This window comes from Stegodyphus dumicola, chromosome X2 (assembly GCF_044657685.1).
Source record: "Stegodyphus dumicola isolate Sdum_Otavi_A_Nest chromosome X2, ASM4465768v1".
In the NCBI taxonomy this organism is placed as follows: Eukaryota; Metazoa; Arthropoda; class Arachnida; order Araneae; family Eresidae; genus Stegodyphus; species Stegodyphus dumicola.
In genome coordinates this window covers 165301644-165329478 of record NC_140781.1, presented here as the reverse complement: position 1 = coordinate 165329478, position 27835 = coordinate 165301644, and the positions used below count along the sequence as shown (strand labels likewise).

The 27835-nt window shown below is 32.4% G+C and overlaps 1 protein-coding gene and 1 non-coding gene across 4 annotated transcripts in view; both read right to left on the bottom strand.

Moving 5' to 3' along the window:
* The window catches only part of LOC118186316 (adhesion molecule nephrin-like), a 1043604-nt gene that overhangs the window by 444689 nt on the left and 571080 nt on the right, over positions 1 to 27835 (bottom strand). The gene's annotated exons all lie outside the window — the stretch shown is intronic.
* On the bottom strand, positions 2671 to 2743 carry TRNAA-CGC (transfer RNA alanine (anticodon CGC)). Its single transcript has one exon. It is a non-coding gene; the product is annotated as a tRNA-Ala (tRNA).

Below are 27835 nucleotides of genomic sequence, written 5' to 3'. Positions count from 1 at the left end.
ATTACTTTTACTTTACTACTTGTCAACAAAAGCATTCTAATTTTCATGCTATGAGAAATCATCCTGTATTATTTATCTTACTCTCTCGGGAAACATCTGTATTAGAAATTGTCAGAATCTCACAGAATCTCATTTTAAAGGGTCAGAACCACTACAAAATTATAATCACGCGGCATATCGACGTTCATATTTAAATGCAATAAACACTGTGCAGAGAAATAGTGTTTTTGTACACTGTAGAAAATTTTATGTATTTCCAAAACTTTCTACTCTATAACCCATCGTCAAAACATTTGATTCGAAGACTCTGAATTGTTATGGGTCACAATCAATTTATTCTCTTAAAAATATAATAGCTGTAACAGCAATTACATTAAAAGGCGAGGAATAATTAAAATAATACTTTGTTTATTTTCCCATAGACTTGTTATTTGATGCAACTACTTACGCATTTAATTAATGTATTTATTTCAGATCTTAATTACAATAAAAGCTAAGCTAAAATTTATTTCTATTATGTTAAATACAGTACGTAGAAACCATTAACTTATTGTTAACAAGGAAAGAATACCATAATTGTTGAAAAAATACGCAGAGTAACTTGCATAATGAGCACAACGTCAGAAAGATGTGTTTCGAAGAATTTGACCATAAGTTTGTGTTCAATTATTAATGAAAGAATGAAAAGAAGATTCTGAGAACCACTTAAGGAGAAATTTCTGTATGAAGCTGTTATGTGAAAAATTACTTAGTAGAGTAAGTAAGATTAATTCCTTAGTTTCTACATAGAACAGATTACTGAAATGGTGGTAAGCCAAATAAGTTTTATTTCTCGAAATACTTATTATTGCAAAAACTGAAGATTATCCATGGGATTCCCTTTCTTACTATACGTTATTACAAGTCTAATTTGCTTAAATGATAGTATTTTTTGTTAAATTTTGGGTCTTCTGTACTGATAACACGGTTTCTTCTTTAGAAGGCAAATAAAAATTAAAAGTTCGATATCGAATTCAACAGATCCTGCAACTTAATGCATTTTGGAACGTAAGACATGCTTCCCTTCCTTTGCTCTATATTTTAACCTCATGCTGTGGATCTATAATTTTAGCAGTACTTCATACCTTACCTAGATTGCTCATTAGTTCAGGCCAAATTTTGCTCTTCTGCTTATCAAAAATTAACTTCTTTGTACTCTATAATTTCTTACGCATTCAAAATTGGTTTATCCATGTCTGCTCTTGACTGAAATCTTCACATTTTAACAGATGTCGCGAAACATACATCATTTCGTATAATATTTTGTACCAAGGGTATGAAATCTTTCAGTTTTGCTCCAAAATATTTTAGTTCCAAATATCATAATAATCTGATACTCATTATTGTATTGTTTATAAGACTGCGTATTTTACATAGTTTTAACTTCTGTGCCGCATTCACTTCTATTAATAAATTTTGAATTACAGTATTTAAACACTTTATTCCAGGTATAAATTCCTCGGGTATTCATAAAATTAATATGACTTGGTATATTTTTCAAAATAAGGCAAAAGTTGGAATTTCGCAACAGGAAATATGAAACATAATTTCAGTGAACGAATTTCATAAATCATCCACTGCACAGTTTTCTTGAACTGTAGACAAGATTTTCCGGTTTCCTCTTGTTTACTTTTCTAATTTAAATCGCAGGAATTTTATATCTAACATGTAATCCGTAAAAGAACACTGAGACTTTTTAAATTTATGATGTTTTAATTCTTGAGTAATTTAGTTAATCTTTAAATAAGTTTGCATTTTTGATAAAAGGAGTTTTCTCCCTCAAGTATTAATTAATTGTATTTAAATGAAATATTTCTGTTTTGTTTGTATATTTAGTAAGAGAGGCTATTTCTCTCAAGGGATTAATTAATAATATTTAACTGATATTCTTCCGGTAGCTACATAATGTTTGCATTATTTTACTTCGGCCGTTTTAAGCGCTTGTCTCTGACTAACTTGTTAAATTCAATACTTTGTCATGAAACTGTGTAATGTAAAGAAGAAAAGAATAAAAGCTATTAAGGAAAAAATGTAACGACAACTATAAAACAGTTTGCAAGTTTCTCACCAAATTTTTGATAATCTGCATAAATGTAGGAATTTGTTCCCTGACGCTCATTTTCTTCGAAATTGCGCCGTTCAACTCCTCCGTCAACTGTTTACCGTTTCATAATGCGTTTACAGGTTGTTTTTAATCTTTCTTGGAGGTTACGTTACCCTAAAAGTTACCCTAAATTACTCTGCTGTGCAGGTCATGGCAGTAAGAAAAGTATAATAAACCTTTGTGGGATTCTGAAATTTCGAGAGGCTTTTTCGGCTGGACGTGGTTGCCCCTTTTAGCAACTCTCTGCTTTAACCTGCGCTTTCAGGTCTTACTCGGCGGTGGAAATTAGAGCCACTGTAGGGTTGTTGCAGAATATATGGCAGCAGAATTTTATCATCTGTGTTAAGAGGGAGGTTAGAGCTGAAAAGGGTAACAACGAAAGGCTATTGAGCCCTGGAAAGAAACGAGGAATGGCGTAGATCCGAGATTTCTGTGTGAACAATGGCCGTTGAAAGTCGAAAGAAGGGATAAGAAACTTTGTAGAGTCTTTAGGTTATTTCGCAGCAGAAGACATGAAAAATGTGCAATGCCCTCGACGGGACTCGAACCACGGACCTCTCGAATGCGCGTCGAGCGTGCTGACCATTACACCACGAAGGCATGCTAAGAATATAGGAGAAATACCTTATATACTACCCTTTTTAAAGGACGACTGGGAATTAGGGGACAAAATCGCCAAATCCTGGTGGTGGAGAATCATCATCTGCTACCTTTTTTAATTCGGGTGCGACTGTAGAGACATTAGGCCTTTTTTTTGGGGGGGGGGAGCAGAAGACATGAAAAATATGCAATGCTCTCGTGGTACTCGAACCTCAGGCTGCTGATCATTACACCACGAATGCATGCGAAGAATGCGGGAGAAATACCTTATAACTGTAGCAGGGCATAAAGCTGACACTAGTCTAATTTTCCCCTTTGCTTATGTTTCCTTTCTAATTTATGTTAAATGTTAGAAAATACAAGTGGCCCGATATGAAATGCTCTCATATATGAGTAGTAGCAAGAGAAGGTCAGAAAAAATTGCTCGCAGAGTTACTATGGGAATTATGCAAAATAAAGTAAAGAAATATATATCGAATTTTAACGTTCTTCTTATCTCAAATCTTTAAGTATGTAAATTCTAGTTTTATATTTTTAATTACGTAAATGTATATTAGAGAATAAAAAACAATTATTTGATTTAAATTCAGAGAAAATAACAAAACTTCCGCTATTAACCAGTTATCTGATTTTAACTCTGTTCTTGGTAGTGATGTCCTTAAACCAAAAAAAAAAAAAAAAAAAAAAATGGTAAACGAAAGTTTTAGCCATTTCCTTGGAATGTCTATGATAATATAAGTGAATAAATCATATGAGTAAAAATATAAGAGATCTTATTAATAACAAATGTAGACAAATGTCCCCTATGCTCTTGTGAAATTAAATTAATATTCCAGATGTTAGCATATTTTAATTTTTAAATCTTGTAAATTTTAGAGAATATATGACAAATTTTGGGTCTTAATTATATAAAATATGTATATTGTATAAAAGGACATTAATCATTAAAGAAAGGAAACTAATAAAACGAATATATTAAAGAATTATATAAAAATGAAAAGGCTGGCCATTATTAAAAAAGGGAGGAATAGGATTTTTTAATGTTTCCTAACAACATGCATATTAAAGTCGATTTCCATAATAACTGCTGTTGACATCATAAATTCTAGGGAACTTTCAGTGTAATATTAGCGCATCTCATTTAATAAATGTAACTGCTTTGGGAAAAAACTTCCCTTTATTTAATTATTGACCATACAGCGGTATTTTAACTTGTCTAAAATTCTGGGTTATCGAATTAAACACAATGCAAAATTAATGAAAATTACTGAGACCATTTCACAGTTTCTTTGAAAGATAATACATCATCCTTATTTATAGGGCTGGCTTAGTAGTAATATTAGTCAGAAGTTAATTCTTGAAAGACTAGCATTTTACTTATATATTAGTAAGTAAGTATATATTAAGTAAGTTCTTTTGATAAGTTGTAGAGACATTAGGATTTTATTGGAAGCAGGCAAGATAAAAAATTAGCAACCGCCTTCGCCGGGAATTGAACCACTGGTCTCTGGAATTCCGGCCCAACGTGTAGAACCAGTACATCACGAAGGCACGCTAGGAAGCCGGGAGAAATACCTTATATACTTCCCCTTTTAAAGGGCTACTGGGGTTTTTAGCGGACCCAATCGCCAAATCCTGGGTGTGAAGAGTCATCATCCACAACCCTTTTAGTTCGGGCGCCACTGTAGAGACATCAGGATTTTTTGGAAGCAGGCAAGATGAAAAATTAGCAACCGCCTTCCCCGGGAATCGAACCACGGACCTCTGGAATACCGGCCCATCGTGCAGAACCACTACACCACTAAGGCAAGCTAGAAAGACGGGAGAAATACCTTATAAAGTAATATTAACATCAACAGCATTTATATGTTATTTATTTAAGCTCAGTTAAGTTTACTTTCATTAAGCTTGTAGAATCATTAGATTTTTTTTCCGCTGGAGATGTGGAAAAATGTGCAATGTCCTCGCCAGTATTCGAACCTCCGACTTCTCGAATACGCGTCGAGTGTATTTCCAGTTATTCCACGAAGGCATGGTGATAGTAGGCAGAAAATGCCCTATAAGCTTATTTTGTTTTTCTTTATGTAGTGCAATAATGAAATAATCTACATCAGTTTCATTAACGACACCACACTTTGATAAATGCTTAAAAATTGTTCGTGATCGTTAATAACTGATCGTTTATTGATTCAGCTTATGTTATTTTACAATAGCATTTAAACAGTATTATTCATCAGTAATTTCGCATTCACTTTTTCTATCAACGGATTTAGTTATATGCTTCATTTTTCTTCTATGCGTGGGCCATTTTGATGTCGGAATTTCTCGCATACTTTTCTCGCATACTTTCCTGATTTTGCCCATTGTCTGGGTCTTATTCTCTTACCAATGCCTGAGAAACAAAGTACGTTTAAACTTACGAAACACGTCCTGCAAGTGCTACAGATGTTACATTGGTTTTGTATTGCTAATTATCATACTTTTCCTAGTTCACGTAGTTTGACATGTCATTTTAAGTATTATTTTAACTAGTTAATTACTCATGCAAATAAATCTATACCACAGACGAATATTCGGTATAACATGCAATACAAACGTTACAGTACATTTTATGATATTAAAAATACTTTTTTAAATGATTGATTGTATTTTTCTTAATTTTTTAAAGCTGAGATTTCTTAAGTCTTCTCAGCCCGAGCTTCCGAGATAGGAATAACGTAAGAAATTTCTGCATACTACATTAGTCTCAAATAGTGGGAATTGTTTTCGCTCATAAATTTAAAAGTTAGTTTATTTTGTATATAATATTAACAACATTTAACAAGTCTGCTACCTACAAAATTAGTATTTTCATTTCATTACCTTATACTAATATCTTATTATTAATGAGCTAAAGGAAATATACAGTTTGACTTAAACGTACTATACACATTCTTTAAAAATTTATTGCCTCCCCTGCAAAGAATTTTAGATAGTTTTTGTCCTAAATTTTTCTCTGAAATTACATGGCCTTTAAAAGAAGATAAGGAATGTCGAAATCAACTTCCTTATGAATATCTTTAATGCTTCTCTATGTGTTTAGAAAACATCTAACTCACGAAAAATAGAATGATATTTGTAAACTGAAAGGATGAAAAGCAAGGATAGCTGATTTCTATCTTATTTCGGATTGTTCGATTTGCATAAGAATATGCGGTGTACGCCCTTTATTTGGAGCAATAATAACAGACGAAATCGACCATAGGGCTCATTCGTATGTGAAATCAAAAATCGAAGAAAAAACGATAATACAGCGCTTTTTCCTTATTTACTTACCAAGACGGAATCCATTTCTATAACCGTCTTTGTTTGTTCTAGTTTATAATGTACGTCGTTTTATTTGAGCTGCAGGCATTCATGTCCCACATTATTGATGTACTATAATGTGAAAACCACCATAACCAACGCATCCAAACTACTCGTCGTTCGATTATTGATTTGTTAACTCCTGCTTGTGTATTAATAAAGACCGTTTTAGTTCTATCATCTATCGATAGAAACCAGTTTTATTATTTTTTTTAGAAATTTTAGAATTATTTTAGTGATACCTCATTTTACCGTTTCAGCGAGTGTATTGAAAAAGATCTATGTAAGTGAACTAGATATTAAATTTTAGATCGTCTATTTTACTTAAGCTAAAATCTTAAAGGTTTTTAAAATGCTAAATATGTGAAATTCTTAAGCTGCATCGTATTATGAAGATGTGCTGTGAAAATAATAGATAGAAAAGACTATTTAAGTTTATTATTTATTAATTTTATTACGTTTTGCACAAAATTTCATACATAAAATAAATATGATTTTTCTGAAAGTTATTTAATGTCATATATAGAATTTTCTTTCTAATTTTTAGATATTCAATGAAGGGTTAGGTTACTTAAAGTAACAGAAAACTACCTAACATAAAAAATATTATGCAGACTAAAAGATCGCAACATAGACTACAAAAAGGACAAACTCTGCTAGACATAAGTTATACATTTTATATATGTAATCTACCTCGATAAGTTTCGATGATTTATTTTATAACAGCTTTTCGTGCATTTATGAGAATGCCATTAAATATTGCACTTTCATCACTGTACAGAATAGTGTCTTATATGTGTAATAACAACTATTTAATTGATGTAACATAGAACATAATGATGACAATTATACTGCATAAATTATTTTTTCTCTCCTTTCCGCATGCCTTCATGGTGTAATTGGAAGCACGCTCAACGCTTACACTGGTTATACGGAGTTCAAATCCCGGCAATGGCACACGAATTTCTTCAGTTTTCTGACTTCGAAAAAAATATTCTAAATAACTCGACACGTGGCGACATCACTAAAAGGTTGTGGATGGTAATTCGTCACCACCAAGATTTGGCGATTGGGTCCCATAAACTCCATTCTCTCTTTAAACGGGCAAGTATATACAATATTTTATTCCTACTTTTCGCATACCTTCGTGTTGTGAATGAAACCATGCTCTAACTGTGTTCGGGAAGGGTGTGTGTGTGATTATGGCAAAGCCTCGAGAGCTATCTGCCTAAGGGGAGGGATACCTTCGTAGATGACTTTCTAAGGAAAACTGGCTCGTATACACGTTACATATGGGGAAAACCACGAAAACGTCCATGCAGCCAGCCCATTCGCGGGATTCGAACCTCGGACCGAACTACCAGGGTTCAGCGACTTTACCGCTCGGCCGCTGGTGAGGCCTGTGCGGGAAGGTCCGGAGTTCGAATCCCAGCGAGGGTATTGCGGTTTTCTTTAATTAGCTAACGTCAAAAAACGTCTAAAGGACTCTACAGCTATTAGAAGTTAATGTTTCTTTTAGTAAAATGCAGTCATAATTAATTCACATTCACTTTATTTTATGCATAATTCGTTGAATAAATCACAATAAAGCAGTACACAAATGCACAGACGGGGGCTGCCTGTAGTCCACAATTACTACAACCTACGTACAGAGGTAATAAAAAAAGAGCATATGCAGCGGACAACACGTATAAACAGAGATAAGCGTCAGAAGAGTGCGTAGATTACAATATTAATGTTAAATAAAAGAATAGTGAATTTACGTTTCTCCTTTATTTCTATTTGTTAACGAAGATTTTGGCTTGCAAAATTTAACATTTTTATTGGCTGAAAGGCCTTTTTTACTTTATTTAAGTGCAGCTGTCTTGAGATTTATATAAGAATCATATGATAAGAATTAATTTTAATAATTTTTTATACTTTGATGATTTTGACACATTTTTAACCTTATATATATATATATATATATATATATAACATTTCTACAATATTATTTAATCATAAAAGAAAAGCATCCAGATTCTCAATATATTTTATAACTCTTGTGAATATGTTTTATCTTCTCATTTTTAGTTTATGATTAGCCATAGATTTTTTTCCATTTTTTTTCAATATTCAAGAAATTATTTTGCTTTATGAACGGAGTATGTATTTTTATCGGTTCTAATTCTTTCTGTAATTAATACTCTCATGTTACATAAGAACGCAATTTTTTTCACAATTATAATATATAGAGCTATCTTATTATTTGTTACCATATTTTTGAAGAAAGCGTTTAACACATGTTTCTAGGTCGGTTAACAGCTGTGAAGGAAAAGAATGAAACCGTTAAGTAATGATTATTTTGCATTCAATAGGAAAACAATGATGTAGCGTTTTCAAGAACGATTTTGTACATGTGCTACATTTGATGCGAAGTGCAAATTACGATAAAAAGGAAAAGAGAAATTTGAAGTTATTTTCTATACTCATAAAAATTACCTTACTTTGTACGAGTTTAAGCATTTAAATTATTAATTATTAAAGTACAACACTGACTTATTGCGTATCAATCTGCTCTCAACCGTTGCTGTCTATCCTATTTGCTATAGTTTCAAGCAGAAATTAGCTAAGAAAATACCACTTAATTCAAGTTATAGAGAAAATTCGTTGTTTATATATTTTGATCAAATCTTATCATGAATGTAAAGCAGAAAGTGACATTCTTGATAAGATTCGAATCTTGTCATGAATGTAAGACACGAACCATTACATATTTCATTATAAGTGCTAAACATTCATTCAAGTGCTAAAAATGTTGTTGAAAATATCATCTCGGAAGAAAACAAGATCATCGTAGATAGCAATATTTTAATGTAGCAAGATACAATTAATTAAAGCTGACTTTTAAGTTACTGTTATCGTCTTTAAAGAGAAACATAGACAGTGCCTGCCATAACCATTTCACTTGTTTAGTTACATTATTACAACAGGTGTTAAGCATTAAAAATAATCCCTTAGTTAATGTTAACACTTTATTTACGCAGTTTACCTACTAAACATCTGTTTATTTGAATACTGTACTGAAGTGTCTCGTCTTGAACATTAGTAATAACGCGAAATACTGTTTTAATATTTTAACATTAATATCGTTTTTAGGAATGTTTTCATGAGGGATGAAACATTTATATTGTTACGAGCGTACGGCTTTGGAATGGATTAAATGCAAACCAAACTGATGAAAGTTTGATGAAATTTATTTTTATGTAAATAAATATATAAATCGATAGATAAATAAAAACACATTGCAGCTCTATATCTTTTCACACAAAAGTACTCATACAACTTTTCTCAGTATCGTCCAGCACAATTAGTAGTTACCACTTCAAACTACAAAGAATGTTGGCCACAACGCAATGCAAAGCGCATTTAAAAGCGAAGCTCGCACCGAGATCTCTGAATATTCTGTTCTCAATACAAACTAATACTGTCTTCGCTCTTATACAGTTTTCCCATCGTCCGTCGATATATTTCCACTACCTTCTATTTATCGAAATTGCTGGAAGATATACAGAGTTACAGCTTTATAGGATTCGGACTAGTTGCAGTTACAGAAGGATCTGACCAAAATGTCTTCAAACAGCCGCCAAGCTTTGAGACGTCTGTCAATTTCTCGGCAAATCTGAAGACAACATTTAGTCGCCAAAGCAATAGCCAGCTTGGCGCTATCCAGCCAGTATGGCGAAATAGACATTTATCTAAATAGACTTAACCCTGTAGCGATGCTTCGATGCTAGCCTTCGTGCTACATAAAATACCACAATTTTTACATAATTTCATTAAAATTATTTACATACATACAATATTCGTAACAATATAATGTTTCTTTATTTAAGGTATTTTCTCCCTCCTTTCCGCATGCCTTCGTGGTGTAACGGTAGCACACTCGGGGCGTATTCGAGGGGTTTAAGGTTCGAGGTCCGGCGAGGTCAATGCTCATTTTCCACGTCTCCTGCTTCAAAAAATCCAAATGACTCTACAGTGGCACTCAAACTAAAAAGTGGTGGATGATGATTCTTCACCATCAGGATTTGGCGATTGGGTCCCTTAATCCTCAGACGCTCTTTAACAGGGGGAGTATATAAGATATTTTATCCCTCATTTCCATATTCGTGGTGTACGGGTATACACTTGGAGCGTATTCGAGAGGTCCACGTTCGAGTACCGGCGAGAGCATAGTACATTTTTCTCTTCTCTTGCTTCCAAAAAATCCTAAGGACTCTATAATATCATTATCCGCAACAAAAGTAACAACTATCTAACAATAAAATTTGTATGCAGCATCAAACGCGCATAAGACACAGAGAGCAAAAGAGCTGAGATAATAGCACGGCGCCATATACTTTAAAACGTTCAGCCAGTAAGTCACAGTTTAAAACCTATAAATGAAATTTGTAGTAAGGCACAAAAAGAATTAATGGCAATGAAACAGTGTAAAGAAATGAAATTATGCGTGTATATTTATTCATTCATCTGAATTTTCATACTTTAATTTGTCTTTAGAATCAAAGAGATGTGCGACATTATGCAACCATAAAATTATCTTTACAGTGTTTTCTGATAATTTTACACCTAACACAGCAAATAAAAATAGTAAATGACAACAATTCGGAACCTTCCTTTTCAAAACCTTAATGCGCTAGAAGCACATAATACAAACAGATAAGGATACTGCACATTTTAGAACTTATTTTTAGTGGCATTTACTTTTTATTCTTTTAAAATAAAACCATGCTTCGCAGTTATGCTTTCGAAGTGGGAAATTACTAAAGTAATTCAACATTCACGTACGCAAATCTAAGTGGCAATGCTATCCTTAAATACAAATACAACAAGTTTCTGCATATTTTAGCCAAAGCTCTTAAGGTTTTGAAACATATTTTGCATACGTTTAAGTTCGATAAAAAAAGTCTACATCCAGGAACCCCAAATTGAAATAATAGTTTAGGCAAAACTAATTTTGCTATTTTTATACGCAAGATTACTAAGGAGATGTGTAGCATAGAAAAATTTACTTTATTTTATAAATTTAAAAACTTCATTTGTAATTTAGATTGCTACACACATGAACATGCCATTGTTAAAATGCAAGCGATAAATACATTTAAAGTATTCATATCTAAGGAAATTCATTAATCTCCATTAGCATTAAAAAACGGTAAATAAATAATTAATTTTTTTAAGCAAGTCCATTACAAATAAAATTGATTTTCCTAAAACACAGGCCCCAGGCCTATCTCCACATTGTTTATAACCTGCCACTGAGAATTTTAATAAGATGATTGGAGCATACTTTGCATTGTGATCATAAAATTGCCTCAAATTACTCATCTCTTTGCAATCATAATTAGGATAATTTTGCAAATAACGCATTCATTCAGCTATTTTCAGAGAAAACTATTAGTATGCAGATATTGTACACAGAAGAAATATAAAATTAATTCAGAGCGCTAGGAATGCAAACTTTGTTTTTGGATAACAACGTCTTCGAATGATCAGTTCTTAACTGTTTAAGAAATTCACAGATCACTACATGTAGACAGTTAATTTACTGCATATTCATACAAAATCATTTTTAAAATGTCAACAGAATCAGAAATTAAAATATCGGTTTATGTTAGTAGTCTAAAAAAACAGTCGATTTTGATAATTAAGATGTCAGTCGATCCCGTAGAAAGGCTAAATGTTACTTAATTAAGTTGCCATTTTTTTATGTTTTTTAGATTCATTAGGTAAATTAAGATTTTGATACATCACATTTTTAATAACATTAAGGAAATTCATCTACTATATCTTACGGCGTTGCTATTCTTTCTGCTTTCATTATTCAACTCATATACTCCTTATAAATCGAGTAATACTGTAATGTTTCAAAACGTAACCAATAATTAGATACATATAGTAGGGTTTCAGGTTTCATATAAAGACGTAATAAGAACTTAATAATCTAGTTTTCAATTTTTACCCATATAACCAATGATAGTTACTAATTATAATCTTCCTTTAGGGATCTGTCAGTTTATCATCACAATATTGCTTTTTATGTTTTATTGCTTTTATTTACAATGCAGGAGGAACACATGCAAAATACAATTACTTTGATTAAAAAAAGTGCAATCCACTCAAGCTGTCAGATAGTGAATGATAGAGTGCTTAAGGCAATAAATAATGTTCAGACCTCCGACACTCTGGAAAATTTTCATCCGATTCGCAAATAAGAAAAGGCTGTTTTCATTCTTAGGGGCTGGAAATTCCATTCCCTCAATACTATGGCGTCGGTCACTCATCTGGGTGTTATGCAGAAAACATTTCCTCAAAGCAGAATATTTCCTTAGTTGCATGCATTGTCACTCGCGTAATCAGTAACATCACTGACATCGATTAATTCCTTGACAACTATGGAATGAATCTTGCTGTTCTGTGAAATTAGATAGAACTGCTTGTATAAGATAGTCAATAATAACGGATTTTTATACGAGTCTCCAGAGCAATGAATTTCTTTCGGCCAATTTTCTAGAAACTAACCAATATGCCACAAATATTTTAGTGCTTGTATCAACTATATTTTTTTTCTTTTCTAAAAATACTGAAAGAAATCCTACATATTACCTTGTATCTAGTTTAGGTACATATGTAAGAGTCATTAGCACAATTTTTTCTGAGTCCTTCGATGTAATGAGGCTCATAGAGTGCGAAGTTTCTTACGTTTGACATATTTTACATCATTTTAGCCATAACATTTTCAGAACTATAGCTTCAAGACAATTTTATTTCATTTTGAGCACTACAAATGAAAACAAAAATATTCTAAGCATAAGTACAGGAACCAAAGGAGAGCATAAAATTTGAAGTTTCGCAATTTTTACGAAACTGATTTCTTTAAATTTTAAAATGCCATAACAATAATCTTTGTGTCATTATTGTAATTGAAAGTCCAACCAGGACCAAGGTTGAGAAAATGAAGGCCGGGTATGGATTTGTGTCAACACATTTTTCACCGTAAATTTATTTCTGCTTTAATTTGTTTTAATTTAAAATGTTTCACACATATATAATACACTATCTAAGAAATATATATATATATATGTGTGTGTGTACGGTTAGTATGATGTTCTCGTTTCCTCATTTGTAAAGATTTTTCCAGTTATTTTAATTTAAAATGTATTTTATATTATATATATTGCACACATACAGAGTTTTGTTTTCTTGAGTACCACACAAACTCAGCAATATTGTTTATTCTGAATGTATGAAAAATGCGATATATCTGCTGAGAAAAGAGTAACCCATAAAATTATGATGCCAAATTCAATAAGTGTTCATTTCAAGTATTATTCAATTGAATAAAATAAGCTACCAATTTGACGACAACAGTATATTTTCCAAAGTACTGATACTGAAAAGTATTCTAGCATATCTCAAATTGGTGCATTTCACCATGCGAAGCCTATAGATAGTCGAGTAGATAAAACGGGTGAACACTTTAAATTTTGTGTTTGATCACAGCAAACGGTTTAACTGCTTGCATATTTTCGTGGTTTTCTTTTTGTTTATCGTGTATATGAGAAAAGATCATCAGAAATTTCTCCACAAAGCAATCTCTCCGCTTAGGCAGATACTGCTGTGACACATTTAATGAATATGATAAACGTATTTGCTGTTCAATATATAGCCGAACGTAGTTGAGCTAACGTAGGTAAACGATCTCTTGAAACAAATACAGAATGTCTTCTGGCGAATGCTTCTAGTAAGCGAAACCTTATTCGTACAAGGAGGTGAAGCAGATATCTGTCTCCTTAATACCACAAATTTATCTGCTATGGTATATGATTCAGGTTAGGTTCTACTTTTTCCGGCTATTTTGGACAGAAAAGGAGCATCATGAGAGATTTTTTAACCTTGAAAAATCATGGAACTGTGTTTCGTGAAATTGCAGACGCTTAAGAAGATGATTCTATAGTTTACTAAGACATGATGACTGACCTTTGAACTTTTTGCTAGTTTCAACCTGTGACACACCAAACGACTATGTCACCATTCGGCTATGTGTGATATTCCTTAGCATACAATTGTTAGTTTTACGATTTTTGCCAACAAGTGTTGATACTGTAATGCTTTCTAATCTGGGGTTCCTTTAACTTAGTATCTCATGAGAAGAAAATACCTTTTACTTTTATCTTTCTGGCATCCAGTAATTAATTGAAGATTAATGCTTCGAAAAGTTCTTCGAATCTAGAACGGCTTCCGGTACATGCGTTATTGTTGGGTATCTGTATAATGCTATGGTTATTTGTTCTTAATCCTGTATATAATAAATTACAATAGTATGAATATTTATTGCTTTTAAAATATGAATATGAATAAAAACCTTGAAATATGTACTGCACATTTTATCAAACAACGCGATGAGGTTTAGTTTCTTGTTGGAATGCCTTTGCTCATTGGGTACATTCCATTACACTTTAAGTAAATATTCGTGGAGACTATATTTTGTATGTTAAATTAACTTTTGCCTTAATGTTTGACCACCGTCTCCACTACATTGACGCATACATGTAGCGAGGCTAAGTATGTTGTCCTGTAAGTTTCATGTACCTGATGCGTTTTCAACTCATATTGTCCTCAACACTATCGATTTGGGCAAAATCCTTATGTGAAAGCACATTTCTGTCTATTACTTGCAAACATGGCTTATCTACTATTTGTAAACCCAGTGAATTGGAATTAAATCTTTTACTGTTTATTTGTTTTAAAGTTGTAGAAATTAATGTCTAAAAACACAAGAAATGAGACAAAAATAAAAGTGCAGATAATCGTACAAAATGCTTCAATGGAAAAATAATTATCTATGAAGTAAGACTATTTAAAAATAAAGGAAAAAGAGAGTGCAAAATATTCTTTATTCAGAAATATTAGGAATATTGTTCGGAAAGTAAAATAAATTTGGAATTAATAGCTTCCAGCTTTGTTCTGTACTCCTGTACTGTTATTAACGCATCAACCTTTTTATCCCACAAACGTCATGAGATTTGTCTTACCTGAAGAGTTTTGTTATCATATTTTCCCTTTATGGTGCAGGTATTTATGATCAGAAAGAGAGAATAGCCAATATTCCAAACATTATATTATTAATTAAAAAATAAAGCTAGAACTACCATAGACTATTCTATCAGATAATAACCTTTGTTGCAACGAAACCAGATCTTTGTCCGTCCGGACGTTCTCAAGAATATTTCAGTGCAATAAATTCTGATCTCGTCAATTTTTTCTACACTCTGATAGTGTATGCTTCATCTCTGTGTTATGACACCCTACATCATACGATTCTACATGTTCTTTGAACAGTGACTGAAATGCGACTTGAACTGTGCAACTAATACCAACGCACATATTTCAGTATAATGTTATTTTTAAAGAAGAATAACAATTTTAAGATGCTAACAAAGCTTGGATATATGACATTTTGGTTACGCAGTTACGTTTTGCATATTCATACACACTGCCATTAAGTAGTAAAACTGCTGTTATTCAGGATTCAGGATTCAATCTAGGTTTCAGCTAGAGCTTGGTAACTTAATTTAGATCTATTGCTTCTTTAGGACTGCGGCTCTCAGATGTTTGTGATTCATTATTCGTAAGACCGGAACTGTGACGTTAGATTCTATTTCAAAATGAACTACAGCATTATACCTTAGCAAATTTTCCGCATTTCGCTGTGTAATTAATTTGTTATGGTTTGAAACTACATAAAATGTTCAAGATTTGACTTTGAGTGGACATGACTGTTCATGAGATCTGCAGAGAAGAGTCAAACCTGGGATAATAAATGCATCTTTTTAGCTTAAGACACAAGGCACGTATTTCTTGGTGATCATGGGGCATACAAAATATACTTTCACGATTAAAATGACAAGGACTATCCAAAATAACCGAAAAGGTATGCTTAAAAGATTTAGTTTCTGTTCTATCGATTTCGCAGTAATTTGTCAAAGAACCATCACGTTTTAGCATAGTTATTTCTCATATATTCTAAAGGCTAGATTACAAATAGTTGCGATTAGTAAAATTTAGTTTTTAGCGACTGAATGACTTGACTGAGTTCCAGTGAGGTCATATTGTTGGTGTGTCTTCAACCTCAGCTGTAAATATATTGAGAACACTGCTGTATTCAGAAGGAAAGGTGCTTATATCACAGATTGATGAAAGAAAGTTTTGGATTTTTTAATCCAAATATTTTAACATAATCATGTAAATAAATCATGTTGCCATAAAGCTTAATATTTTCTCGGATTACAGCGGTGTTTTGTGCTTATGCATATAAAGCCAACGGTCTAGAGCTCTGCCAGATTCAGGTAAAAACCAACTGTAAGCATTCCTATTTCAAGGCCATGGCCAACGGTTTTCAACGAGTCATAAATTCAGTATTTTGTGACATCCTCATGTCGTGGACCAGAATATATCACTCCAATCTTGCAGAATCGTAGCAGTGGGACAGCATTTTTGTTGGTCACCGTTCAAAGACTACACCCAGTGCGTCGTAGGCGGAACTCATCACTCGGAGTTTTGCACAATCGCTGTAATCGGATAGTATTTATGTTCGTCACCATTTAAGGAGACATAAATTTGGTTTTTGTTGGGCCTAATACGTCGTAAACAGGAACAAATAACCCAGACCGTTGCACAACAGTTTTAGTCTGAAATCGAACTCAAGATCATCACAGTCTGAAAGCCACGAAGACACTCAGAAATAATTCTCATTTTAAATACTGATGAATTGAAAACACTCATCATAATCGCAAAGGAGCTTCTACAAAAGCAGTCTGTTCTTAATGCCGGTATCAAAAACGAAATGTCATGCTTCAGTCAATCCATTTCGTTTCTCAAATTAAACTAAGTTCATATCGGCATTCCTCACATCACTCTTCTCCGTACCCCCCCTTTTTCAGTAGATCGTTTCTGCGTATATATTTCTAAAATCTAGGTATTTTTCTAGGGAATGCAATTGTAATTGTATTCCATTTCGAAAGGTATCGAATGAATTCATGTTTTGTACTCCTTCGAAAATCGTTTACAGGTGAATAAATTGGGTATCGAATAAATTTATTATCTGCATTATTGTAATTTTGGATTGGATTAAATATAGGATGGCGCATACTGTATCCATCAGTTTGAATTGGTAACGCTGTCAGAATGCGCATAGGCATGTGTGGCAAACCTAACAGCGAAGCAATTAATATACTATGGACCGTAAGCCTCTTCAATTGCGAATTGGAACAGTAGAAGCCTCATTTAGAACAGGCTTTGTTACAGATGCTTAGTGTGTTTTGCGGTAGTATAGTGAAGGTAGTTAGAAATGTGGGCAACATAGTTGAGTTGCAGCCGAAAATATCGTGGTACAAAATATCGTTGTGGAAAATAAAGCGGTTCAAAAACTTCGTGGTTTAAAAACAACGTCGTCGAAAATATTGTGATAAAAAATTAAGCACCTACCAATCATCGCATGACGATAACATCGCACACATGCGCTTTTCATGTTTTAAAAGTTGTAAATGCATGTTCGCATAAAAATTTGAAAGCGCAAGAAATGTTAATGGCATTTTAAGAATAAACGGAAACAAAACAAGATATAATTTTCACCAAAACAGTATCAGATTAACAAACGTGAAAGTAAGTAATTTGATAACTAACTAAGCAACTTTTATAGAGGTAAACTCGTGAAGTTATTTATCTTCCTTTTTCTAAATATTTTTGGGCTGTATTTTTCATGATAAATTATGAGTAAAACTTTATAAAAAAGGTTAATTTATTATTGACCTTTGTTATTTAACTATGTGAATTTAAAATTTTATTAAGTGCTATAAGTTGCATTCATTTTCAATTTTTAAATGCTTAAGTTTCATTCTTACTTTTTCAGCCAAAATTCGTCCGCAATGTTTTTGGAGGACAACCATATTTGGATGTACAATTAGATTCCAACAGGACGGGGCAACGGCGAACATTAAATATGGCTGCATACCGACGTATTCCGCAGGACATCTTAAAATGGATCAACGGGTGTAAACCTTTCCGCATTGCCTCGAACACTGCTTCCAAATAGAAGGAGGATATTTGGGGGACATTATTTTCAAGCTTTACTGATGTTTATACTCTCCTTATCATACAATGCAATAAATGCTAATGCGCATAATGTTATTTCGTAGTCATGTTAAGTTGCTACAAGAACGGCGCCTTTCTGAAGTTGATAGATACAATGCCCGCCTCCCTGTATATTTAGGAAAGTCACGATATAATAAGCTTCAGAACGATATCCTGAATGGAGGGAATATCTGCTGCTTTAAATAAATTCAAACGTTAAACAACGTAAAATGAATGCGATGGTTCGAGATCAGAAATATTGCGAACTCTACTGAAAAAGGCTAAAAGTAAAAGATAAAATGTTCAACATTAAAGTCTAAAGTAATGAATACCAGTCAAAAAATTAACGCGTTAAAATAAAAACTTCAAGAATATGTTAACTTCATTAATTAATTCAACTTTTACATGACAGAATTATATGTTAATTACCTTTTCTAATCTTAATTGTTATTTTCATGAATTTTTTTCTTTGCACTTTATCTTAAAAGATTTGCGATCTTGTATTTTTGTTTAGATATGCCGCTTTTTGATATTACCAATATATTATGCTCAGTTTAACTTATGTACTCTATGTTGGTGTTATCTCTATGCACTTCTTTCATTTTGGTTATTGAGACTCGTTATTTTAATAGATTTCAATGCAATCTATTTGCGAGTTTTTGCTTCAAAATATTCGTTTATTTGACAGGAAATGTAAGAATAAGCAAACAGTTAAAGAAACTAGTGTTTCGACTTCCTAGTTGTCTGATATTTAGTGATACTAAAATCCAACCTTTTTAAGAAAATGGCTTATTTTTATACGGCTATTAAACTATTTACTTAAAACAGCTAAATTAAGACATTATTTGAAATGGCTTCAGAAAATTATTTAAAATAGCTTAATCAAAGAAAATTACTGAAAATAGCATAGAATTTGTAAAACGTTTTTGTTATTAATAGCTATTTTCTTTCAGAATTTATAAAAGTGAAAGTCTATAGTGCATTTTTCGTTTTAAAAATTATTTTATGTAAAATAAAACTTTACTAATTTTATAAGAATCCATAGCAATATCACATATCACATCGAAACAGAGAAGGAATCTCTCATTATGCTTTTAACCAGTATTCCATATAATCAGATCATTAGTCTTTTAGCGGAACATGGAATATTAAAAATTAGGAGGCTCTCACCAGGATTTCAACTACGGATCTTCGAACTGCTAGCCGGAAGGGACTCCAACTACCTCACTTAAGAGCGACTGGGAAAGAGGGATCTAGCCTTCAAATGCAAGTAGTGAAGAATTATCATCCACCACATCTCAGTCTGGATGTCAGTGGAGAGTCATTTTTGAATTTTCGTGAGCAGAAAAGCAAGAAAATTAGCAATACCCTCTGCAAGATCTGCATTTCGGACCTCCGGATTGCTAGCCTAACGTACGTCCAATTATTTCTCGAAATACTTCACAAAATAATATCTTATGTTTACACTGAACAAACCATTTTTTTATGTTATATTCTAGGCTTTTCTAAATTTGTTTATTTCTCCTGAAATTTTAGTTACTTTGTGTTTAATGTCAAGTGTGCCAAGTTATTTTTTTAAAGTACATTATCAAAATTTACATGCATGCTATATCTATAACGGTGATTTCTTTATTGATATAGTCACACATAAAAGCTCTCGGTTGAAACAAAATTAAGAGAATTTTGCTTTATTTTAGATTAAAAAATAACACTCAAGATAATATGATTTTTACCACGTTATCTCTAAGCTCAAAATATTCACATTTAATGACAATGATAAAAAATTAAAAAGAGGTACGAGTTCCACATAATATAGTCATTATACATATCATGCCAAGAGATTGAGATGAATATTATTAATTTTTTTCCTTTCTTGAAGGGATTTAGTATAACGTCTGACATCAAAGCCGGAGAAATTATCATCGACTCGGTCTATAATCTAGAGAAAGTAATTAATCAAAGGAGCTTTTCAAAACGATTTAAGCTGGTGGATTAGATCCTAATAATAGATATTTGCATACGCACATAATTTCTAAAGAAGTTTAAAATAAAGCGGGAGCTTTTCGAATTTTATTTACAGCTCCGAGAAGGATTATTAAAAAAATAACTTTTTTTTAAATACATATTTGTAGAAATACATCACCCGAAGCTATATTGTAAACGCTATAGCTGTGCTTTGTAGCTATGCAGAAATGAAATTTTTACTATGCGCTTCTAATTTATGATAAACATAAATATTAAGTTCAACGTTTTAGGTATTTTTAATGGAGAGTTATGTATTAATCGTTTTTATTTTCTAGCTTAAGTTGTTTTGCTTATTATTTCAGTTTTGATTTGTAATTGAAGTTCTAAATTTTTTTGTTGTTTAAAGTTGGTTGTAAGTTTAAATTAGGGACTTAAGATTTTTAATTTTAGTGTTGTTTGAGAAAATAGTGATTTTTGAGGCGTTTTTTTGGTGAGTGTAAACCGAGTTTTCTTAAGCCGTTGCACGAGAAGCAGAGGGAATTTTTTTTAGACTGAAAGAGACCTTTTAGCAGATTTTTGAGAGCTTCAGGGGTTGATTCCTTAACGGCGGCCCCTTCGGGTTCGGCCGCGGTCAGTGAGGTGCCGGGATGGAGCGGAGGAAAAGACAGACAGACAAAGTAGACAGATACGCCTCGGTTCTTCGGGGGTCGACCGCGGTTTACAGTTAAGCTCTTTATCTCCGAGATTCTGGTTATGGAGTCCGGTCCCAGATAGTGCGGGTGCTCGTTATGTTGTCGGCGGCAGTTCCTGCCTTGCGGCCTATTATTTTCGATTTCGTCGCTGATATTTTTTATTCCCATTTGTGGAAGAGTCTGAACTGCTCGCTCGTGTTGGAGTTCCTGTTTTGCTTTGGAAAATATGGAAAGAGGGAAGTCGTCATCTCCTGAGGTCTGTTGTCTCCAGTTTCGACCTCCTTCTCTTATCTTCAGTGCTGCTGGAACTATGAAAAAAGTCCGGTTCCTGAAAAAGATGAAGATTTGGCAGTTATTGTTTGATTTGTGACTGGATCCGGGCAGCTTCCTGAGTCTCTCAGATGTGTACGCGGATTTCGTGAGTGACTTTATATTTTTATTGGTGCTTTTCTTTTGATAATTAATCTTTATAAATTTGGAAATGTTTAATACTAAAGCAAGAGCTGTCATGTCTAAGTAGATGAAAATTGAATATTTTTACTAAATTTCTAACTGAGAAGGTAATTTTGTTTTATGAATGTTTAATAGTCAGAAGTTAATTGAACCAATTTGGAGGAAGTGAATTTTTTGTTTTAATGTTCAAGTGCTATGTTCAATATGATTTATTCTAAATTAGCTTTTATAAATGAGTTTAATATTCTTGAGTTCCTGTTTAAAATGATTAAGAACTGTGACGTGTTTCACTATGATTTTTGTATTAATGGATTAATGTTAAATATGAGATTGATAATGGGGGAAAAAAAGCTAAGAGTAACTTTTAAAAGATTTTTGTAGGGGTAGTCTGGCCAGCTATCTTAAATTATAATGTGTGGGAATTTTCAATAAATTTGTTTATTATTTTTAATATTGTATGTTTTTTTTGTGTATTAATTGTGGTCTACTGTAGGTCACCCATGTGATCCTTACGAAAACACGGTTATTTTATTCGAACCTGGGTAATTATATTGCGGTAGTAGAAAAAAATCAGTTTTAGTGTTGGTGACTATACGATCGGTTCACTGAATTTAGTTTGATTTGTTGAGTTGACTTCTTAATTGTGAGATTGTATCTTTCCCTGGTGTTTTGAAGAGATTCTGTGTGGTATTTGAAATGTTAAGGGTTTAAGGCTATCTCTAGATTTTGTATTGAAATTTATGTGTTTTCAGGTTGGAGATCTAAATTAGTTTTAATTTAGTGAGAGATAGCGTGTTAAAGATTTTGTTGTGGAAAGTGCATTTAACATTTTGGTTTAATAAATAATCTTAGTTTTTACAAAAACACCAGGGAGGATATTTCCTTTGTTGTCTCTTAGATTTAAAAGTTTTGATTATGTAAGTACTGAGTTTAGTTTTATATTAGTGTTTTTTTTTTTTTTTTTTTTTTTTCGCGGCACCAGTTTAGTCAGTTTTAAAGAGTTAAAAGTTAAGTGTGAAAGAAAATGTTTGGAACGAGGGAGGATTTTTTATGTATTAATCGTTTTTATTTTCTAGCTTAAGTTGTTTTGCTTATTATTTCAGTTTTGATTTGTAATTGAAGTTCTAAATTTTTTTTGTTGTTTAAAGTTAGTTGTAAGTTTAAATTGTAACTTTTGTAAACTTTAAATTTAGGTTAGGTTGCTTTAAAAGTTTTCTTGAGTTGAAGTTGTTTAATTTTAATTTGAGTTTAGGGACTTAAGATTTTTGGTTTTTGTATCTTGTTGTTTTGTCCTTTAAGGTTGTTTAACTTTTAAATTTAATTTTTTTAAAAGCTTTGTTGTTGCACTTTTGGTGTGTTAATTGTTTTTCTTAACCTTAAGTAACTTAATTTGTATCCCTCTTTCTTTTAAAGTTAAACGAATATATATTTTCTGACTGGCGGTAGGAAAAATTGATTGTAATTGTAATTCAATTTGGATAATATGTGTGTATACTTTAATTGTGGCTGAAGAAACAATTTTTATAGTGCTGACATTTTTATTATGAATTATAATGTTGTGTAATTAGTAGTTGCATTTTTTTTAAATTTCCCAAAGTCATTTTTGTATTAACTTGGTTCAGAGAATTTTCCCCCCTTGCCCTCGGCTTGGAATTCATTCTCGGAAATTCTTATCAGAGGTTTTACTGCACCCCAAAATTCATTTCTCCCAAACGAAAAACCATATGTGGGGGGGTGAAGTGCTGGATGGATACACCATATGGTGTTTCCCGAAAGAAGACCCTGTTTTGCTGGACAGGCGAGCATGGAGAGGTTCTACAGCGTATTTTATAGAGAGGGAAAATATTCGTTGAGTTAGAAGCCCTGCATTGTCGACTGGGACCTCGAGCGAGGCTAGTTTCTTCCCCCCTCTTGTTTTCGTCTGTGGATCTGATGACACACTGGTGTGGCCTTGGAAGCTGAATGATGGAATGAAGATAACTGGCTCTTCTGGTAATCGGGAAACCCTTTTCCCGTGAAGATTTTCTCGGTAGAGGTTGCTGGTTTTGGCTTCCTGCTGATCAAAATCTACGCCAAATTTTCAAAAAACGCGCCAGCTATTAAAGTGGCTGCGCAGTGTTTTCGAGAAAGAGGGAAGACGAGGAAACCTTTTTGAATAACACGTTAGTTTTTGAAGGAAGGGACCAAGGAGATATTTTTGATGTTTTCGATGACTTCCAAGATGCAGAGAGGGGACCAACCGACGGCGTGCCTGAGTAGACTAAGAAATTAAACAACTTACACCGAAGGACGGAGTCGTAGCACCTGACTTGCAGAATGGCCAGCGTTTTGGTGATGACCGGAGTCCTACCGGGTGGAAGCGGCTGTGGGGCGGAGAGCCTGGCCTCCGAAAGTGTTTCACATTATTAATACTGATTGTTTTTCTTTTACAGAAACCTCTACCGACGAAAAAAATTTTTGTTGCCTTCGCAAGGTGAATTGTTAAATTTGTAAGCAGGTATGTTAAATTTCTTTCTTCAGAGTAAAGGCAGACCTGCCGCCACCCTTGTTAAAAATGTAAATTATTTATACAAATTTGCTCATTAATAAACGTTAGATTGATTTTACCTACTTAGCCTTGTAATTATTGTATTTAATTCCTTACACTGGACCTTAGACAATGAATGGGTTTAGCTTTCCACAACGCATTATTTTGAAATTTAGAATTGTTTGCATATTTTGTTTTTACGTTACACTATGATAACTACTCATATACTAGGGTATATGATTGATACAATATTAGTTGAAATGTTCTGTTATGTTACCCATATACATACAATTACATACCTCATAATCTAGTATGAACATTGATAATAGTAATTACACAGAAATGATGTTCAGTAGTAAATATTAAGTATGAATTTCTATTGTGCTATAATGATATAACAGGAGTAGTTATATGCAGGATGTTTTATAAACTTTCCAAGAATAGCTAAACTAAAACTCATAATACGTTTAAAAAAAAGTACATTTTTGGCATATGATAGTTTTAATTACCTAACAAATATAAGGAAAATATTCGAAACTTAAAATTTTAAACTTTCGTTCTACAAAATTCCAGTTTATAAGTCATTCTCTATCGTACTGATGATCTTTAAAATGGTTATGTAATTTCCCAAAAACAATCCTCCTAAAATCAGACTCAAAAAAATTTCATACTTTTTATAACTTAAAACGTTCTTTTTCGGAGGGGACATCAAAATTATAGATGTGTTAAAAGCCTCCGTAATTAATGGAAAAGCAAATTATATTGGAGCAACCCACCCCAATTTTTCTTGTTTCTGGGTAGATTTATTTATTTGTTAAGCTAAAAATGAAGAATAGCAGTCATGATGATAAGATAAGTTTGTAAAATATAAAAGATAAAAGTGCATGCATTATGCATACATCATTAGTGATTATGCATACATTATTGTAGTGATTATTAGTGACATTAATATATGAAATAAGTAATAAAACTATGTTCCTGTAGAGTCATTAAGCGCGTTAAAGCTGGAGACATAAAAAAATGTACAATGCCCTCACCAGGACCCGAAATTCCTACTTTCTTATTGCTAGCCACTCGTGCTTTCCAATTACACCACAAAAGCAAAAACGAGGTAAAAAGCTAGAAAAACCTTGCTGCCTCCCTACCTTAAAGGGAGGAAGAGACCCAGGTCCTAAATTCCAGCTGTGACGAATAATTTTCGCGCACCGTATTTTAGTTGAGGTGCTATTCTACTACTTTTGGAAATTGTTTAGAGCCGGAAATCATGAAAATAACTAATGCGCTGGCCGAGACTTAAGCTCCCGACTTTCCAACGCCGGACATGCTTTGCACTTTTACCATGAAGGTAAGGAGGGAGAAAGTGCTTTGCAATTTTGCGTAAATTTTAATATACATTTTTGGTTTCTAGGAAGAAATGAAGACTTTTTAAAAATTTCATTGAGCTTTTATTGTAAATGATTTACATGTATCCAGAAATGTGCTATATATTTACATTTAGCTAAATTTAGATAATTATACTTAGGTGATTTTGATCAGAAATCTAAGTCTGATAAGCTAAAGGACTCGAAAAAGTAGGTTGTTTTCGATTTTTTGATTGTGCATGGATTAATTGTGCATGGATTCTGATGCTGTTCGCATACTTAATTTACAACTTTAATGTTTGTTAGTTCACATACAAAAGTAGTTCATTATAATTTAAATATATGTTTCATATTAGGAAGTTTCATTTCCTTTTGAATGGATAAACTTAGCCTGATTATTTCAGTCTTTCTAGTCAGTTCAGTTTTTATTTATTATTCTTAAATCAAAACTCTGGGTATGAGCAACTATTTAGAGGTATTTATTCGAGCAATTTTTTTCATATAATTTATGCATCTATTTAGAATTTGGTAGCAACTGAAACATGCCTATCACGATATGTTTTACAGTTAAAATTATGAAAAATGTATTTTCGTACAGAAAAATGAATGAGATAAAAATCCTTATAGCTTTAACTTTTAATATTATTTAAAGTTTTATATTTATTTTTCTTGAACTTAATCTTAATTATTTTTAATAATGGGAACTCAATGAAGTAAGGGTTTAAAGGTAATATTGTTGCTCTTGCTATACATAAATTATCAACTTTTGATAGCTGAAGAAGAAAGTATGGACAGTTTATTATTATTCATGTAATGTGAAAATTCAATCTTTTTTCTCTTCTGCAGTCTATACATGAATACACTGCATACAAAAAAATTGAACAAAACTGGATCAATGGTTTTTCTTTCCAAGATCTTCCACAATTTTATGAGAGTCTTTACAGATTAATTTAGAAGACAAACAACAAAAATCAGCGTTATATTTTCAAATTTTCACAGGACTAGTTTCGATGGTTTTAATGAGCTGTATCTTCAGCTGCAAAAGCGCAAATGAACAAGATAAAATTTATAGATGTTATTGTCAGATGTTATACATATGTCTTTAAAGATGTTATTCTTATCAGCTATAGTTGGAGAAGACAGGTGAAGATTTTTCAGCAACATTTGCCGAATGTTTTCGATATTGTCATCCGTTCGATACTGTAAAGAGCCATCACTCCTGGATTTATTCTTCGTGTCCATTGCAAAATCGTCCGTACGAATGAAAATATCGGATCTTGTTAATACTTCATTCCCGCATATTTTACAAATCAATTTAAATGTTTCCCTAGTTATTCTTTCCTTTTTAGCTTTTGAATACATTGCAGCAGATATTTAATTACTGGATCACACAAATAATTTGCATAGAAAATCCTATCCGTAAGTAGAAAGATGCGAGATGTCACAGAAATAAATGCTGTTAATTCTTGTTTGTTAGGTTTGCAGAAATCTGTTAAAAATGAAGTCTTTGTAAACGCTTTTGATAAATGCGTCCCAAATGAATGGAACTTTTAAGTGCAAATTATCGTGAATGACTCCTTATGGAAAATCCAATTGCTTCTTAGTAAATAATCAAAATATTAGTCACTTCTATATACATGGTAAAATCTGAATTAAAATGGCTTTAATCTGTCATAAGCTTTCATAAATCAGTGTTTAATTCACATGAGGAAACATATGAGCCTATTTGTAATTTAACCAAGGGTGACTGTAAATATTGCTTTAAATATTTGAGCTTTAATGTTTACCACTTTCTCTCAATTGCATATCTTTTTATTCTCTAAAATATTATAACATTAATACAATAAATATTTCGAAATTGCTTAGGATATAATATAAGACACGTTAAATGAATTTCAGAACACTTGTTTACAAACATTTCCAAAGTAATGATTTGAAATACATTGAAGAAAATTCTTAACTTATTTAAAATCAATTTTAATGAATAAGAAAATTAATAAACATGATATAAATTTACCCGAATTTTAGAAATTTAGAAAACAATAGCTATAAAAATCTACGAAATATTTCCACATACGTGTACAATGCTTTTCATTCCGGTAAAAGCATCAACAAAGGCAGCTTTTGATGAAATTGTTTCTCTGATGTAATACTCCTATTTTGGAACGGTGGTTTTAGTTACTGGCACTTGAGATACGAAACATTGTTTAAGAATATTATTAAAGATTTCTCTCTCAAAGTGTATAAGCATTATCGCATCTTGCATATTCTCCTTAGTTTAGTGATTAACACGTCAATATAGCAAATGGTAGGTTCATGGTTCTAATCTGAATAGATTATAGTCAATTTTATGAGTTTCTTGCTCTCAAGAATATAACGGTCTCTGCAATGAAAGCTATGACTGACAATAATTCATCATAAATTTGTTCAATTAGTTTGCGTACCTTTCGCCACTCGCCTCTTAAATGCAGGAGATTGCAATGAATTGTCATATTCATCATGCATGCAGTCGTGGGGTTAGCGTTTTCAGAAGAAGATTAACATATTTTACAAGTTTTGAAGAAATGTGATTTTA